The sequence below is a fragment of the Halichondria panicea genome, chromosome 1, assembly GCF_963675165.1.
Source record: "Halichondria panicea chromosome 1, odHalPani1.1, whole genome shotgun sequence".
Lineage (NCBI taxonomy): Eukaryota > Metazoa > Porifera > Demospongiae > Suberitida > Halichondriidae > Halichondria > Halichondria panicea.
The window spans coordinates 1,786,118-1,799,033 of NC_087377.1; the positions used below are offsets into that span (position 1 = coordinate 1,786,118).

The 12,916-nt window shown below is 39.9% G+C and overlaps 1 long non-coding RNA gene across 2 annotated transcripts; it reads right to left on the bottom strand.

The window, feature by feature from the left end:
• Positions 1-594: 594 nt before the first annotated feature.
• Positions 595-6,623, bottom strand: LOC135333441 (uncharacterized). 2 transcript variants are annotated; one of them, XR_010393908.1, is made up of 7 exons: positions 6,432-6,623; positions 4,141-4,257; positions 3,724-4,003; positions 1,420-3,382; positions 1,088-1,283; positions 915-1,033; positions 595-857 (listed from the first exon to the last, which is right to left on the bottom strand). It is a non-coding gene; the product is annotated as an uncharacterized LOC135333441 (long non-coding RNA). The 2 variants fall into 2 exon arrangements; XR_010393907.1 differs by lacking the exon at positions 6,432-6,623 and having other exon boundaries at positions 4,141-4,517.
• Between the last annotated feature and the right edge of the window lie 6,293 nt (positions 6,624-12,916).

Here is a 12,916-nt window from a genome sequence, read left to right on the forward strand (position 1 = left end):
GCTCTATTAGTTGACAAAGCATCAAAGAGACTGCATGCATGCAAAGACTCTGTATCAAACTAGCAAAAATGTTTGCATTATTATTCTATCATGGAATTATAAAAGTGAAGGAAGATTTACCTTTCAAGTTACTCATGCTTTACCTATAAGAGTTAAATGCTTTGATGCAGCTCTGCAATGTTGGATCTGCCTGTAAGACAATCGATGTTGTTGCATAGCTATCGCCATATTTGCAACTTCGTGCTTACTTTCTTAGTCAAATTTCAGGACAAAAAAGTATAAAACACACAATTTCAGTGCAAAGACAACAATTCATATCTTCCTCCTATGTTTTCCTATATAGAAGATGTAAATTGTTGTGGGGATGCTCTAATAGCATCACTGGCTCAGCTCTCAAGTAATGTGGAATCATAGATAGAAGTCAAGAGAGAAACTGTTGTATCATGGTGGAATCACAATAGCAGTTTCCTTTTTTATTTTTATAAAAGAGCAGATTCACAGAGGCTTACTTTGTTTTCAAATTGGCATTGTGGGTGGAGCTAAATCTACAAATAGGGGAGGCGCTACAATCAAAATAAATTTGGTAAAGGTCGACACAGTAACACTTAAAAGTGTCTTTTCATTACACCAACCATTGTAAAATTAATGTTCAATAATGTTTGTATGTTCATTATCATAATTATCGTTCAGTTTGCAGTGCTCTTGCACACCAGAGAGAGAGAGAGAGAGAGAGAGTCCTCCCTCCATGCAGAGAGAGAGTCCTCCCTCCATGCAGTGTGACAGCCAGCACCGTCGCGAGTATGTGGCACTGCATCGCTGGCCCCCCGCCCATCCACCCATGGGACCATCTGGGATATCTGTAGCAAATGGTTGTGATATCTCAATTGAATACAGTTAAGACAGCAATAACCAACCTAGAGGCTGTCCCAGTCCAGGTTATTAGAAGGTAGTCTGGCCACGAGACTAATTAGTTACATCCAGGTGGTTAGAATTTGCTATCCAATGGAGATTCTCATGTAAGAGTTGCTGTTGCCTACAGGGACAAAGCATCGTGTACATACATGTAGGGTATCATACGCACACCCACCTAACATGAGGGTGTGGCCATCATGTGGGTGTGGCCACAGTTGTAGTAGATGTGGTCTGACCACTCCCCCTCCACAGAACGAGTTCATTTTTCATTTACAGTATGACAAACAAAAAGGAAATGAAAAATGATGGGGCGCCCCAAAAGTATGATTGTGATGAGTTATGTATGATGGTTCATTGCAGCAGCTATATAGCTGTGGGTACAAGGGAGAGGGGTTAGCAACATGCATCATATATACACAAAGGGACAATAAGAAGTTAGCAACTGCTGCCTCCTACAGATCAAGACACACAGCTATCTATAAGGAAGGACAGATTACATGCACTCACTCGTGGTTGAGGAGGAGGACATTGTTGCTTATTCCATCAGTGTTTGTGGGATTTGGTGATGTACATCAGTAGATATATGTTCCATGCTTGACTTCAGTATGTGATGTGGTGGATACTCCCTCCAGTGCAGTAGGTCCCCCGGAGCCAGAACCATGTAGTGTGAAGGGTAGGGTTAGGACACATACGTAGTACTACCTCATACATGGAATTACACTACACAAGGCTTGAACTGTATAATTATATATAAAAGCTTATTATTTAGAATTAATCATCAGACCACCACAACTGACTGATACGTATAGATGTCACCAGCAGTCCCTCTACTGTCAGATGTAATATGGAGTTTTTTTCTCTATATTATAGAAATTCCGCCAGTTGTCCTCCAGAGCAAGAACCATGTAGTGGGAGAAATAGATTATTAGGGGGTACATGCATGCATGGGGTTAGGTACTCATGTCATGTAACACACAAGGCTTGTTACTGTATAAGGCTCAAATAAGAATAATTGTCAGACCACAACCGATATATGTAGATTCTTGATAGTGAAATGCCAGTGTGTCGAATAAAAACGAGTTCTTTCTAGAGATTCTGCCAGTTGGTCCCCAAGAGCCAGCTAGAACTCTATAATGCATGTATGACACCAGGGGTAGAGGTTAGGACACAGAGCACACACATGTACACAAGGCTTGCTACGTAACTAGCTGTGTATAAGGCTCAATATTATTTTAAACTTGTTAGACCACAACCGATATGTAGATTCTTGTTTGAAATGCTGTCGATCCAGTGTCGGATATAAATGAGTCTTTTATAGAAGTTCCGCCAGTTGTCATCCAGAGCTAGAACCATGTAGTGGGAGAAATAGATTATTAGAGGGTACATGCATGCACAGAGTTAGGTACTCATGTCATGTAACACACAAGGCTTGTTACTGTATAAGGCTCAAATAAGAATAATTATTATTTAGAATAATTGTCAGACCACCACAAGCGACATGTAGATTCTTGATAGTGAAATGCCACAAGTAGTTTGTCCAGCGTGTCGAATAATCGAGTCTTTCTAGAAATTCTGCCGGTTGGTCCTCCAGAGCTAGAACCATGTAGTGGGAGAATTTGGTTAGAATAGGGTTATAGGAAGTATACTATAGGTACGTCTGAAGCACACAATACATGCAGCTGGTGAGTGGTTCTACAGGGATGCAAGGTTTGAAAGAGACAGACTATAGTAAAGCAGTTGGTTGTTGGGTATAGGACACATCAGTAGTAATCATACATGTACGAATATACACAAGGCTTGATAGAATGGTGTAAGGCTCAATATATTAATCGTTAGACTACAACCGATATAATAGGTTCTCGATATGCTGCCAGTATCCAGTGTGTCGGACATAAAAGAGTCTTTTCTATAGAAATTCCGCCAGTTGGTCCCCTCCAGAGCAAGAACCATGTAGTGTAAGAAATAGATTAGGACTCATCAATATAGTACCAGGAGTGCCTGATAGTACTCATACATGCTAATATACCAGGCTTGCTTGATAACTATCTAATGCCAAACTACAACCCATAATTATAATAATCATGTAGATTCTTGAAATGTCACCATCTGCAGTGCAGTGTGTCAGATCTGCCAGTTGGTCCCCCAGAGCAAGAACTATGCAGTGCGAGAAATAGATTATTAGGGGGTAGACATTAGTAGACACGATTTAAGGCTTGATATACAGTGCGTATAAGGCTCGTTATAACTATCAGACCACAACCAGTCTGTGCGTGAGTACCACCATCTGCTGTGTTGATAGCCAGTGTCAGTGTCAGTGATGTTAGTAGAAATGTTCCAGACTTGACTTCATAAGTAGTGGATAGACTTCAGTACTTCAATATAGTTCAGATAGACTTCATTACTTCACAATAGTTCAGTAGTGGATAGACTTGACTTCAATATTCCACCCAGTGGTCTCGTGTTGTCAGATCTGTAGAAATAAATCAGCATGTATTCTTGAAAAGTTGCACAAGACAGCTTACACACACACACACACACACACACACACACACACACACACACACACACACACACACACACACACACACACACACACACACACACACACACACACACACACACACACACACACACACACACACACACACACACACACACACACACACACACACACACACACACACACACACACACACACACACACGTGCATGACTAGACACACGTGCATGGCTAGACACACATGCATGACTAGACACACGTGCATGGCTAGCTAGACACACGTGCATGGCTCACTGCGTAGCCAATTCTCACCATTTAATTAGTCAGTGCTCAAGAGCAGATACTGCCACTTGTTGTGATATACTGCTGTCACAAAAATGAATGAAGGTACTGACTACTGTGAGGGGCCCCTCTCTATATACATAATAATAATGTCTGATATAAATGAGATGACTGTTGAGTGCTTTTTGTTGTTGTTGATCGTTCGTTTTCGAATTTCGTGTTGTGATGAACACTATCTATTCGTGGCTGGCGTATATATAAGAATCGAATCGAATAAGAGCAATTGTTGAGCTTTAGTGGACATTTGCAGCTGTGAGAACAAGACAACACGAGGGTTAGCAATAATACATGACCAAGCAACAGCTCTAAACTATTACTGTGTACTGTAAAACATTATTTGGTGACTCCTTGATCCTATAGCTAGCACAGACACACACAGACACACACCTGCAAGGTTTAGAGGTGGAGTAGCGCTTCTTGAGATGTAGAGACATGTTGAAGAGATCACTTCACTTTTGTAGAGACTCAGAGATGATGGACAGTCACATTGATACTGCAAACTTGCTGCAAATGTGAGGTTCAGCTTCTGCTTCAGCATTTATATAAATTAATGCGCATGCGCCATAGATGTATAGGGGTGTGGCTAAATTCTAGGGGAGGGGCTGCGAAGGTGCGCATCAAATAGAATTAGTAAACAAATCTGTTCGAAAACTGTTGGCCGGTGTCATAAAATTTTGGGCCCCCCGGCCTAGAATTTTAAAATTTTGGACCCTCCGGGCCTAGAATGTTAACAGTTTAGGCCCCCCAGGGGGTCCAAACTGTTAACATTCTAGGCCCCCCACTGTGAGATTAGGCCCCCTCTTCTGCTATCCTTTTCTGCACGATAGAACGAAGTCAAAGAGATATTATAATAAATTGGTAAGGTTAGCTCTATTAGTTGACAAAGCATCAAAGAGACGCATACATGCAAAGACTCTGTATCAAAGTAGCAAAAATGTTTGCATTATATTATTCTATCATGGAATTCAAAGTGAAGGAAGATTTACCTTTCAAGTTACTTATGCTTTACCTATATATAAGAGTTAAATGCTTTGATGCAGCTCTGCAATGTTGGATCGGCCTGTAAGACAATCGATGTTGTTGCGTAGCTATCGCCATATTTGCAACTTCGTGCTTACTTTCGTAGTCAAATTTCAGGACAAAAAAGTATAAAACACACAATTTCAGTGCAAAGGCAACAATTCATATCTTCCTCCATGTTTTCCTATACATAGAATATGTAAATTGTTGTGGGGATGCTCCAATAGCATCACTGGCTCAGCTCTCAAGTAATGTGGAATCACAGATAGAAGTCAAGAGAGAAACTGTTGTATCATGGTGGAATCACAATAGCAGTTTCCTTTCGGGACAAGGGTAATATTGGAAAGTCCGGACCAATTCGGGACAGTTGGCACCTATGTGCTTCGTGCTGCATGAGGCCTGATTCATAGAATGACATGGTGCAGTGTGATGGCTGTGAGACCAGTGGTATACTACTGTACACGCATGAAATGTGTGTGTGTGTGTGTGAGGAGAGCTGCATTCAGTAACTGGCACTGCATAAACTGTGAAGACCATAGAAGACTGTATTGGTGTATTTTGAGAATGCACTGTCACATAATGTTACCGCTGTTGCGCTGTTAATGGGGGGCCTAAAATGTTAAAATTCTAGGCCCGGGAGGGCCCAATCTCATGGGGCCTAAAATTTTATGACACCGGTACCGCCAAAATGTTAATAATATCCGCTGCTTAAGTATTGCAACACTCTTGCGACCGTATAGTTAATGGACAAAATGTAAGCTTTAAAGCACCAGAAAACACATGGATAGGAGAATATAAAACCAGTTATGGTAGGTAGGATTTGAAGGATACCCTTGCTGGCATACATAGAAGGGATAATGATGAGACAACAGGCAGGCTTTAATCAATTACCTCAGTAGATAGCAAACACATTAAAATCGAGACAGCAATCAAAATCCATGGCGTATGCAATTCCAACGCCAATTTTTTCTTATTTATCAATTGAAAACAACGTTGTCATGTATACTATGCATATGGTATAGTGGGTAATCATAACGGTGAGTAAAAATATTCGTTATTTTTGTGGGGAATCTTCATGGCCTACACGAAATTTTCACTTACGAAAACGTAGGTATGCTTATACAGTAACGCATACTATACTCGCGAAAATCACCATTTCCCATTCAGTGAAACGAATCTCACGAAAATTTACCCACTATAATTATACGGTAGTAAGACTTTTGCTCAGAAGTAGAGATACAAAACCTGTTCACATTTCTTAAGCTCAGATGGCACCAATGCAAAACTGTGAAAATACTTTCAATGTAAGTACAACCAGAAGTCTCGAGGTCAGCTGCGCGTTTACCTCCTCAAGAGAAAGCCACACACAGATTGAAGCCAGTACAAGAGCACTGACTTATACTTGTACCTCTGCTTCAGAGCAAAATGAGCAAAAATAAAATTGCTTCTCCTCCAAACACTTCAAGCTTTTTAAACTAGTCCGCCAATTCTTAATTTCATAAGCTAAATGAAAACATTCTCCCTTAGGTATTACAATAGAGATATAATAATACAGTCCTACACTTTGCCCACTTTATGTGTTACCTCATTGAAATCAATTTAGCATGATTATAAATTAGGTATGGGCAAAGTGTAGTATCTGTTTTAATTTGTTTCACCTTATAATTATCACGGTGCTCGGACAATGGAAGATACCAGACTTGAGTTTCATTCTGATTTCTGTCACAGATCTTGATCCTTTGATATTGTAGAAACGGAACTTGCACGCATGCAGCAGTAATTCAGTCTGCAGTTGTGATGCATGTGTAGTCAGGGGGAATCAAAGTGATAAGAACACATGCATGTTCAATGCTGTTAACAAGGTGCAACAGAGAATTTCCTAACAGCAAAACCACAATAGATAATGATTTCTTAAGCCTAAACTTGCACCAAACAAGAGTACTCTTGTGTATACATAAAACAGCCCGTACACGCCACCTCTGTATTATGGCCAAAACATTGCTCCACAAATGTGTTCATTGCAAGCATTCTTCATGCATGCAGGTACAGTTCATTTAGTCTAGAGAGTAGATTACCACAAATGTGTGAGTAGTTGTACTTAAATGTAAATATCTTTTGATTGGAGCATTTCTAAGAAATGGTGTTGATACCCGTGTGTAGATGAATGACTGAACTACAACAAATCCAAAAATGTTTCCATGGAAACATAAGGTGGTGGGTTTGTGGTGATTAATAGAACAACAGCGAATTGTTATAGTGGGTAATCGGTTAGAGTAATAAAACAGTAATCTTGTACAGCTAAGGTTCATCACATAATTGTTCAATGGTTTAGGTATCCTGACAATCCCTTTATGGGTGTTACAAATGTTCACAGTGTTTATAATTCATGATTTACTGGTTTTCAAGTACACTTTTGGTTAGAGTAATAACTTTTGAAAAATTAATAGCTTAGCTTTCAAATTTCTGTAGTAAGTTTACAGATAAATGGGCTACATTTTGATACCAAGAACATCCTATATGCTTATTCCATTGCTGAGATAACACTGAAAAGCTACATAATTTACTATTTTCTACTGTTTTGATGACATCGCAGCTGCAAACCACAAACCAATGATGCTTTAATCAACCACAAACGTAATTAAAAGTGGGCGTACAGTTATTGTACGCCCACTTACATTACATGTTAATTTGAGTGTCATCGATTTGTGGTTAGCAGCTTGTGATGTCATCAAAACAGTTGAATAGTAGAATATGTAGTTTTTCAGTGATATTCAACAATGGAATAAGCATAGAGGATGTTCTTGGTATCAAAATGTAGCCCATTTATTTGTAAACTTACCAGAGAACTTTTAAAGCTAAGCTATAAAATTTTCAGAAGATATTACTCTAACCAAAAGTGTACCTAAAAACCGGTAAATGATGAATTATAGACACTGTGAGCATATGTAAGACCCATAAAGGGATGGTCAGGATACCTAAACCATTAATCTATTGTGTGATAAAAGTCTAAGACCTTAGCTGTTTAAGGTTAGTGTTTTATTACTCTAACCGGTTACCCACTATAACAATTTGCTGTTGTTCTATTAATCACCACAAACCCACCACCTTATGTTTCAATGGAAACATTTTTGGATATGTTGTAGTTCAGTCATTCATCTACACACAGGTATCAACACCATTTCTTAGAAATGCTCCAATCAAAAGATATTTACATTTAAGTACAATTACTCACACATTTGTGGTAATCTACTCTCTAGACTAAATTAACTGTACATACTATAAGGGCTTTTCAACACTGCTATCACAGGTTTGGTTTGGCCCTAACGATATACTACATGGTACTTTTCTTTTGCAAGTGAAAGTCTGCAATCCACTGTGTGTATGCATGTGATGACTGAGAGGTGTAATGACTAGGACAGAATAGGACAGAATAGGTGTGGCTTAGTAGATTAGATGATAGATTAGGCATGGGTTCGATTCCCTTGGGGGACTTTTCTTATATTTTTTACAATAATTTCTCTAATACTACATACTTCCTCTCAAGTCATAAAATCAAGTTGGGGCATCGCCCGCTTTCACGGAAACCAGGCAACAACATTAATTTTTTTGTAGAAGTGGCCAAAATAGTTCAACTAACACTAAAAGTATTTTGATCATATCTAACAATCTAATAGTGGTTTTGCTGTGGCATGCACTCTGTTGAAAGTCACTGTATACATTTCCCACTCTGCACAAAACCCACAAGTGTGTGACTGAGGCAAAACAGTTGGTAAACCACAAACATAAGACACTACCTACTTCTCACAACTCCAAGGCATGGGGTCAGGACTGGGTAACAACTGTAGCTAGAGAATAGAGGACTGCAAGCCTCTCTGTACCAGCTATCCTCTCTGCACCAGATATCCTCTCTGTACCAGCAAGCCTCTCTGCACCAGATACCCTTGATATTGTAAGCAATTCCTATACTAGGTTTGTGAGCTAGTCACACAGACTGAATGTCTGGAGCTAAGAGTCTCCTCAGCATCGGGGCAAGGTACTTTAGATAGTTTTATATAGTTTTTTACATGTATACTGGAAAATACCGTCTAGACCTACTTTGAGTGTAACCAGTAATATAATACATTCCCCATACATGCACTCAGCAATACTATGCTCACCTGATGGGATGTTGTGGGGGGGGGGCTGCATGGGGTAACTGGATTAGGACTCTCATGCAGGGGGGTGGGGTCTTGTACACCCTTGCAGCTGGAAGGCCTGGGAGAGAAAAAAGGATGAAATGTGAAGACATCTGCAGAACAACAATTAACGTTGTTAGCATGCATGATTGCTGAATACACTGTATATAGTTTATACAATTAATTTTAATTATACTGAATATAAATGTTTCCTCACTAGTGTAGCGCCTCCATGATTATGCAGCCAGTCAGTGACATCAATTTTGCTCGCTGGTTTGTGTTGTCACTAAGAGTTGAGACATCTGCAAAACAGCAAAAAACAGGCAATAATATTATTGTTAGCTAGTTGCAGAATACAGACTGCAGAATTATTAATGCACAGAATAATACTATTGTACATGTGACAATGACCTAACAGCAAAACTCATGCTTGCGCTTACTAGTTATACATATACACAACTATAGGATTTTATTATACACAGCAATCCACTTACCAGTTGCTTGGATGGTTGGAAAGACACCATTTTCCTCTGGTGAGTTTCTTCATCCTCCACGAGGAGGTTGTGCAATCAGATCTACGCATGTGCAGAAATAGTGAGCCCCACCCCCCTTCTTGTTTTTGCACACATGGACTGTTTCCCATGTTTAATATAGCTATGGCAGCTAGCTGTGGGCCTCAAGGATCCCACTTCTGTACAAGCCAACTCCTGGAAGGAGGAGTAGGTATAATGTTTGCATTCCCAAGTTTATGTTCATTTTTTATTCTGGTTCTCAATAACATTGCTGCTGAATTATTAGCAAGAGAGGGTGCATGTGATACACAACTGTTACAAGACTAATAGTTGATGGTTTCAAATGTTCAAGACTATGGACTTCAGAGAACTGATCTCTCGTTCCCTCGTGACATCCCAGCAGCTGGCTATCTTGTTAACTGCGATTTCTCTTTAGTTCACCTGAGAGAGAGAGAGAGAGAGATAGAGGTTACCATGCAAACAATGTAGGAGGAGGGTGTAATGTGTATAGAAATAAGTAAATCAATAAAATAATCAATTTTCAGTTAATAAAGGTATTGACTAAATATTGACCAGGTGCATGTTTCCTTTACCTTGTGAGGGACGGTATCCCAACTCTTTGAAATCGGATGTTCGTAGTACAACCTCAAATTTTGCTATAAAATTCTGAAAAGTACATAGCTACACCCATTATAATTATAGCCCACGCTATAGACAATTATTTTGGGCTTCAAATAAATCACGGATCTAAAAACACCATTTGGACGTTCCAAACACATTTATAAGGCAGACAAGAGCAATATACTGTGTTTGGTCCTGCTTGGTCTAAATACAGTTACCATAAGACCTCAATTTAAAGTGATACTGTTAAAATAATAATTAAGACCTCTGCCAGAGGTTGCTTTTTAATACAAGGCTTCATCTTCAGTGTGGCCTGGGATCGAGGCTAAAAGATCCCCTTCCTCCTACATTTTTAACTTGTGCAGTTCACCCATGTAGCCTCTACACAGGCTCTCCTTTTTCTGTTCTTTATCACAATCCTTCAATAAGATAAAATACTGTATTATTCGTTCAATGAGATAAAATACGGTATTAATTGGAGGAATAAAGAAAGAAATAGACGTAGAGTTAGGAAAAAGGAGAGCCTGTATCGGGAAGTCGCGTGAGGGTAGAAGCACGGTAGAAGGGTGGTAGAAGGGTGAAAATGAGCGTGGGCATACTGAGCTAGAGATGTTGGACTGCCCACGCAGAGGTCTACGACTAATAAAACTTTGCCTGGCTGCAGCAAGCTGGACATGGACTTGGAACTGGAAGTTTGCAAGCACTATAGAGCTAGCTATACCTTAGGCTTAGCTAGATGATCTACCAGTCTAGATTGTGTGTTTAGATTCTATCACTATTACCTTTTCTTGTGTCTTTCTACATGCTATAGTAGAATAGCTTAGTCATCATTATCATATAGCAGGTAGCTACTGCCACCAGAGCTGGCCACGCTGGTTCTCTGATCTGACTTGCAGCACAGCTTGGTGGTTGTCTCAGTGCAGTACAGTACAGTAGTACAGTCTTACTCTGAATGCGTGGGAGAATACCTTACGTCACGATTGTGGGCTACATATCGCCCACGTTCATAAAAATCCTTGTGGATCACGCGATTTCCCAAACCAGGCCTTACTTTTTCTTAACTGTACGCCCATTTCTTTCTTTGCTGCCTCACTATGTCTTTCTTATGTTTATGGATGAACAGTAAGAAAAAGTAAGGCCTGGGAACGAGTGGGTTATAAACCGGGGCTCTGGAGCTGTAGTGGGTGGCCGGGAAACTGGTCACCCACTTCCTACTGTCTTTCATTTATGTCAGTCAGCAGCCCTGCATGATACCTTTCATTAGGTAGCAGCCGTACTGTCTTTCATTTAAATTGAAAGTCAGCATGCAGCCCCGGCTACTACAGTGGTTCCTTAGTTGCTACTGCATGGCCAGTAGTTTTTTTTTATTGAACCTGACTAACCTGCTACGGCCCCCTGCAGTTACTTGATTATAGTACTTTAAGTACTATAATTATTAAAATCTAGTGCACTGTAGGTAGGTGGGTCCTACTTCTTTCTGTCTTTCATTAGGCAGCAGTCTTGTCTTTCATTAGTAAACAGTTTTTTTCAACAATTCATTGCTTTGCAATTGCTAATAACTTATAAGAGAAACAATCGTGCACATGTACACATGTACGTATTGTGATTCTTGCTATAATCATAAATATTAGCATAGCTATAGGTAGCATAGGCCTACAAGAGTCAACGTCACACAACATATATAAAATTGTGCAAATACAAGTACATGCCGTCGCAAAACAAGTTCATTCAAGGCCCATTCCATATAATCGTTCATTGTTTGTCAACTGCACTGAAAAAGTTATATGCCTTGATTATAGAGACATGATTATTATTAGCCCACTCAAAAGGCGTCTATATGCGAGTTTATAGAGTTCCATTAGATCTAGAGAAGTGGATAGAAAATTCTTGTACTCCTGTGTGTGTGAGTGGGTGGGTGTGTGTGTGTGGGTGTGTGTGTGTGTGGGTGTACAATATGTACTGTATCAGGGCTGCATATAAAATATGTGTTCACTGTATCAGGCTGCATCCAGGATTTTGGATCAGGGGGGACGAATTGGGGAAATGAAAAATGTAGGTGGGGCGAAGTTATCAGAATTATAATTATGCCTATTAATGAATCTGACAGATCCTAGGGGGGGGGTCGAAATTGTACCCAGGGGGGCCAGCCCCCCCCCCCCCTCAATGCAGCCCTGTACAGTATGTTCGCGTTACTAGCGTTAATTGTATTTGATGCTTATGTAAGACAGAAGTTCTAGTAAAAAAGTGTACATGTACTTTCAGGCCGTGTGTTATTACTTAAATCGTATTAGAAACTGCCACGGTAAAAGCTCTTTGATAAAAGGATACAAAATATTGTGCTTTGAGATGGTTACCTTGATTATACTCTGTGTATTATTACACGAGTGGATGTCTTGCAATGGTGTTAGGTCACCCTCAATCATGCCCAATAAATCAGACGTCTGAGTGAGAAAATAATGAATGGTTACAGGTTGTAGTGATCAAAGAAATGCATAATAGTGGAAGAAAGGGAGTGGGGAAAAAAGAATCTTTGAACGGCTCCAAGAATGTGAATTAACGCTTAGAGAGAGGCTTTTCAGATGATGTGGGTAGTGGCTAGATCGATCTAGAGGTAATGGTATGATAAGAAATCACATTAGATTTCAGCTACTGAATGCACTAAATGCACGATACCTTTGCATCAGCCTCATTTGAATGCAGTGCCACTAGGAGAATATTTTGTGAAGTCTCTGTAATTCCCAATGTCTTGAAAGATTCGCTATCTGTACACAAAGATGTCATAATCATGATGTCATACACCATCACTGCTTACGTTCGTTGAAGGAGAGAGAGAGA